Raw genomic sequence first — 6,120 nt, forward strand, 5'->3', positions numbered from 1 at the left:
ATGAGAAAACAAACGGTGGATATGCAAACCATGGAAAAACAAACCATTTCATTGGTAAAAAACGGTCAAGAAATTATGGTACACTTTGAAACTAACCATTTAGGGCAAGTCAAAATGGCATCACTTGGCAAGACAGGAAAATATATCTGGGTCAATGTTAAACAGTTCAAGGGCATTTTAAAACGTAGACTTGCTCGTATGAAAGGGTCATAGGGCAAGCAAAAACACGGGCAGAGATTGCATAAACAAGTCAAAATGTGCCCTCCTCCACACTTAAGTGGTGACAGTCATCTGTATAGTAGTAATAACTTCGATGAGTCTATCAGTTACAGCCCTACCTCCACACCTCTCGCTTGGTGCCCAGATCTTTATGTGCAAGAACTTTTGAGGGCCAAGAGGAGGTTGGAGCTCCTAGAGGCAGGAGCAAGAAAGTTACCGCAATATACAGGTGCTAATTGCAACAAATAAAACTCTTGCAGATGATAACAACACTTTAAAAGCTCAAATCTCAACGTTGCAAGAAACACTTTTAGCCGGGAAGCTTGAATGGCAGAATATGAAGGATGAATGGAAAAACCTGAATGTGACATTGGAAACAAACAAGGTCACAGCAAATACCGAGTCATCTCATAATAAGGAGAAAACGATTCTTCACACTAGTTTGCCAGGAAAGGCAGATGGTGAAGAGAAGAGAAGGAGTTTTGCAGAAGTCACCAAAACTTGGGACAAAAACAGCAAACACCCTGATATGGCAAGAGAAGAGGCAAAGATTCGTGTGAACACGCAAGACAAAGAGGTCAAGGAAAGGCAGCTTAGGGCATCCAATATAATTATCAAGGGGATAAAAGACTATGGGGAAGGCGAACATACCCTTGACCTAACGAGGGATTTCCTACAAGATGTGCTGTTGTGGCAAGGACAAATCTGTCAAGCTTGGAGGGTTGGCAAACCACACGCTGAGAGAAATAGGCCAATCAAGGTAGTCATGCTCAGCATTAGCGACAAACAAAATCTACTTAACAAAAAACAGCTTTTGTGGGGTTCTCGCTTCGTTTTAGAGGAGGATTTAACTATGAGACAGCAAGTAGAAAGAAGGATGGAAATGGAAAAAATTAGAACAGCTAGAAATGAAGGCAAAAGAGCTTGGATGTTCAAGGGAAAAGCAGTTATTGCTCATTTTGGCCACCGCTACAATGAAGGGCAGCAAGAAGGCAACAAAGGTGCAACAACAAACACCTTAACAGGCAGCGATACAACAAGATCCATAATCACACCTAGCGATAATAACTCAACTTTGAGTCTTTCGCATCAAAATAAATAGCAATCAAGCTTAACCCAGGCGTCCTTAAGTTTAGTTTGTTGGAATTGCAGAGGTTATCCGTGGAGACGTGGGCCTGGGTTAGGGCCTATTGCGGAAGGCAAAGACATTATTTGTCTCATAGAGACACATGAGCATGAGGGATGTAAGACCCCATTGTTTGAAGGCTACTGGAAGATGGCAGTGTGGAATGAGGCAGCGGGAAATGGTAAAGGTTATGGAGGTATAATGGTTCTAGTAAAAGAAAAAGAAGGTCGTGTCATTCAGCTGGAAAAGACTGATTCTAATAAACAATTTATATGGCTCAAAATCGTGGAAAATAACACTCTTCTCAGGATTGCAGCTTATTACTTTGCTCCACAAGTATCTAAAATTTATAAAAAGTGTGGTTTAGATCACAATGACCCTTATGCTACGTTAAAGAAAGATGTTGTTGTTTTTTCACAACGTGGGGATGTCCTTCTCGTTGGAGATTTCAATGCTAAGACAGCAAATTGGCAAGCAAGTATTTTCAGCTCCGAAGTAAATGATAACCCTATTTGGCTCACAGAAGAGAGAAATCATCCATGGGATAGAATATCCGAAGATGCTAAAGGCTGCAATCATTTTGGGGAAGAATTGATCACTTTGTGTGGCACATTTGATCTAATAATCTGCAATGGTTTGGCTAGATGGGCTAAGTCGAGCAATTTCACTTGCAACACATACAACGGGGCAAGTGTGGTAGACTATGTAATTTGTTCGCAGCATTTGTATAACAATATTGAAGAAGTTGAAATTGGAGAGCACATTTGAGATCTCAAATCAGATCATAGACCACTGTACGTAAATTTGTATTGGGCAAAGGATAGACGGATTGGGGCAAAAATCCAAGGCCCTCAACACCCACCTTCTCAGGGCAGAATTTTGTTAACTTCAGAAAATAGTAACACTTTCAGGGCTGCTCTTGAGGAACTTTGTATGGGACACCCTATGTATAAGCATGGTGTTAATAGTCATGATTTATCAAATCTGATTCACAAGGCTCTTTCAAAATGCAAGAGAGCAAAAAATAGAAAATCTGAAACTAATTGTTTTCCAGCCAATGCATGGTTTGATAAGGAATGCAAGAGGGCTAGGAGAAATCTAAGGGAGTCAAATAAAACTAACCTTGACATTAAGACCTACAAACAGATCCTAAAGAAGAAAAAAATCGATTTTATGTCCACAAGGAGAGAGGAGCTAATTTTCTTGGGCAGAAATAACCCCAAACGTTTTTGGAAAGAACTCCAACCAAGGAGGAAGCAAACTGAAAATAATATTACTGCCACCCAATGGTTTGATTGTGCTAAGAAACTTTATGAACAAGAGGGTGGAGTGGGACAGCCACCTTTGGTCAATGATACCACAAATATTTTTACTGTGCAAGAGATAGAGACAGGGATTAAGAAGTTGGGTGGAGGCAAAGCAAAAGACCTTGTTGCGCTTCAAGCTGAATATTTGAAGTGGGGTATGAAAACTCTTGCACCGCACATCACTGAAATCTTCAACAAAATCTGCCAGGAAGGGTTTCCGAAAGATTGGACAATCAGCCTTGCAATACCACTTTTTAAGAGTGGTGATGTTAACAATCCCTCCAACTACAGGACTATAATGATCAATCCCCTCTTTGCTAAACTTTTTGGCAGTATGATAGAAACTAGGATCAGCAAATGGGCAGAAGAAAATCATAAACGTGCTAAAGGGCAAGCTGGTTTTAGGCCAAAGCACTCGACAATGGATCACTGTGTCACTCTGAGACACATTATTGAAAAAGAGTGGGAAAAAAAAGAAGAGGTTTTTTGTTGCTTTGTTGACTTCAAAAAGGCTTTTGATACCGTTCCGAGAGACAAGCTTTGGTTGAGGATGGAAGAATTGGGGATTCCTAGGCATCTCAGAGCTGCTGCTCATAGAATGTACGAAGAGGTGAAAGTCAAAATCAGAACTTCAGATGGCATTTCAAAATGTTTTAGGAGCGATATCGGGGTCAAACAGGGCTGCCCTTTATCCCCTACTTTATTTGGTTTATATATTGACAAACTGGAAGAGTGGTTAAACACGCAAGAGCGTGAAGGCATTCAGCTAGGGGAATTTGTTATAAAGCTACTCCTATATGCGGACGACCTCATTTTAATTGCCAAATCTGCTTGTGATTTGCAAGACCATCTATCTTCTCTTGAGCGCTTTTGTAGAATGGTGGGGATGCAAGTCAATATCAGCAAAACCAAGGTTATGATTTTCTCTAATAATAAAAAATAGCATCAACATGAATTTTATTACAATGGAAGTGTTCTCGAAGAAGTTGCGGAATATAAATACCTTGGCATCGATTTCAACAAAAAACTAAGCTGGTCTAGCTGTAGGTATAAAAGGACATTAGGTGGATGGAAGGCTTTCTACGCTCTTCAAAATAGGTGCCGTGAAGCGGAGTTGTGGGATTGGAAAACTATTCAAACCTTGTTTGGTCTTCTTGTGCTGCCAGTTGTTCTTTATGGGTGTGAATTATGGGCCAGCAGCACTACTATAGCACAATGGAAACAAATCGAAGGAATCCAAAAGCGCTTGATTACAAGCAAGTTTAAAATTAAAAGCCTTGTTCCATATGACATCATGCTAAGTGAAATGGGGCTGCGCCTATTGAGGCACTTGCTATGGTTCGCCTTTTAAGCTATCTAAAAAGAATCGAAAAAATGGAAGAGGATAGATGGCCGAAAGTTGTCTTTAGTGACACACTATGTAAGCGAAAAAGGACATGGATGCAACAAAACATCAAGTGGATGAGCAAATGGAATATTCATTTCAATATGTGCCCCACAAGTAATAAAGAAATAAAGGTCTTTGTTATGGAGAAATTCTACAAGAGAAATTGGGGAAGCGAGATTGGGAGGAAGAAACTATATTATATAAATGAGTTCAACCCCACTTGTGATCAACTCGAAAAAGTGTACATAGGAGCCAACATTTCTTGGAGAGCTAAAATTCTTATTGCTCAGCTGAGAACCAACTCTCACCAACTTCGTTGTGAGACCGGGCATTGGAAGAGGCCAAAGGAGGCTTGGGAAGAGAGAATTTGCAGATTTTGCAATTCTGGGAAAGTGGAAACTGAACAGCACTTTATTCTAGAATGTGAGGCCTACAAGGATAGCAGGGATAAGTTTGCGGATACTATATGTGACAGTTCTTGGCATAACCTGTTCAACGAAGAGTACATTGAGCAATTGGGGGGGCTCATCATTAGTCTACACAAGAGGCGAACAGCGCTACTTAAGTCTGCTTGAGTTGTCTTGCTGTCCCATAGGCTATTTTTGGCCTCGTGGACGTTAAAATTTTATCTATCTATCTACACAAAAATGTGTTCCCGGAGAAGAAGCCACACACACAAGCTGGAAAGTAAGAGTATAATGTTGGCAGATAAAAATAATAATCATGCCTTTGTTGAATAGTTTTTCATTTTTTAAATATATAATATCTTGGCATTGTTTTATTCTTTTATATATTTTTTACTTGATAATTTGTATAAATTATTTCAATTTTTAATTTATTTTATTATATTAATTATTTGTATTAATTGTTTTTGAAATATAAAGCGACTAAAACTAGGGGGTCGGCCTTTACAAGCAAAAAGCTGGTAACGAGCACATTATCAGCAATGTCCAACAGCAAGCAAAAAACTAATTAAAACTTCAAAAAACCAAAGAGTCTTCAACTAGAAGCTAAACAGCATAATACTAGGAACAATTAAACTAAAAAGTCCAAAAGATCTAATACTACATAAGTTCATCCAGATAACTGTTGGCATAACAGGCCAACACCAAGTCTTAATTACAGCTGGATATCAGCAAAACTAAAAACAGTAGATAAACATAAAAGTCTTGGATCCGAGGATCCCATTAAACTAAAAATCTCAAATTTCTTTTTTCTCCTTCCCCTTCACAGCCAACAAAATCCGAGACCAATCATCAGCAAGGAATTTGAAGAGTAGCTTATGGTCCTCCATATTCATTCCAGTATCCTCATTTTGTTGCGCCAGCAATTGGAAAAGAGGGTTAAAATTTTAGAGGAAGGGTTATTTACCTTCTCTAAATTTGTATTAATTGTTAAGTTTATATATTTAAATAAATTATATTAAATTTATATTTGATAAAAGAAATTAACAATTAATTTTAACATTATTTATAAGAATTTATAATTTGTATAACATCAAAAACATTTCTTATATATTTATTATTATGAGTGTGTTCACTTAATGTTGTTCTAATTGTAATAAAATGAATTGTAACTTAGGTTTTACTTTTTAAAATTCTTTTAGATTTAAGCTTGTTAAATTTAAACAATAATAGAAGCTTTTTTAATATATATATATATATATATATATATATATATATATATATATATATAGTACATTTTATTATTATTTTTTGAAGTATTATTATTAACCAACAAATATACTAATATCATTTTAAAATACATAAATTTATATTTAAATTTGAAACAAAATTAAAATTATTTTAGATTTAAGGTTGTTAAATTTTAAAAATAATAGAATTCAATTTATTTTTTAAAATAAATATATTGTAAATTTGTTTAAATATTATATTGATCAATAAATGGTACCAGTATCTTTTAAACACACATAAATTTATATATAAATTTGAAAAAAAAAATTTGAGTTTAAAAGTTTGTTAAATTTTAAAATTAATAGTAATCAATTTATTTTTTAAATGATGTCAATATCTTTAATTTTATCAAATATGAAATAATTATTAATTAAATAAACTATCATA

This window comes from Cupressus sempervirens, chromosome 1 (assembly GCF_028749045.1).
Source record: "Cupressus sempervirens isolate cs-2001-9-10 chromosome 1, ASM2874904v1, whole genome shotgun sequence".
NCBI lineage: Eukaryota > Viridiplantae > Streptophyta > Pinopsida > Cupressales > Cupressaceae > Cupressus > Cupressus sempervirens.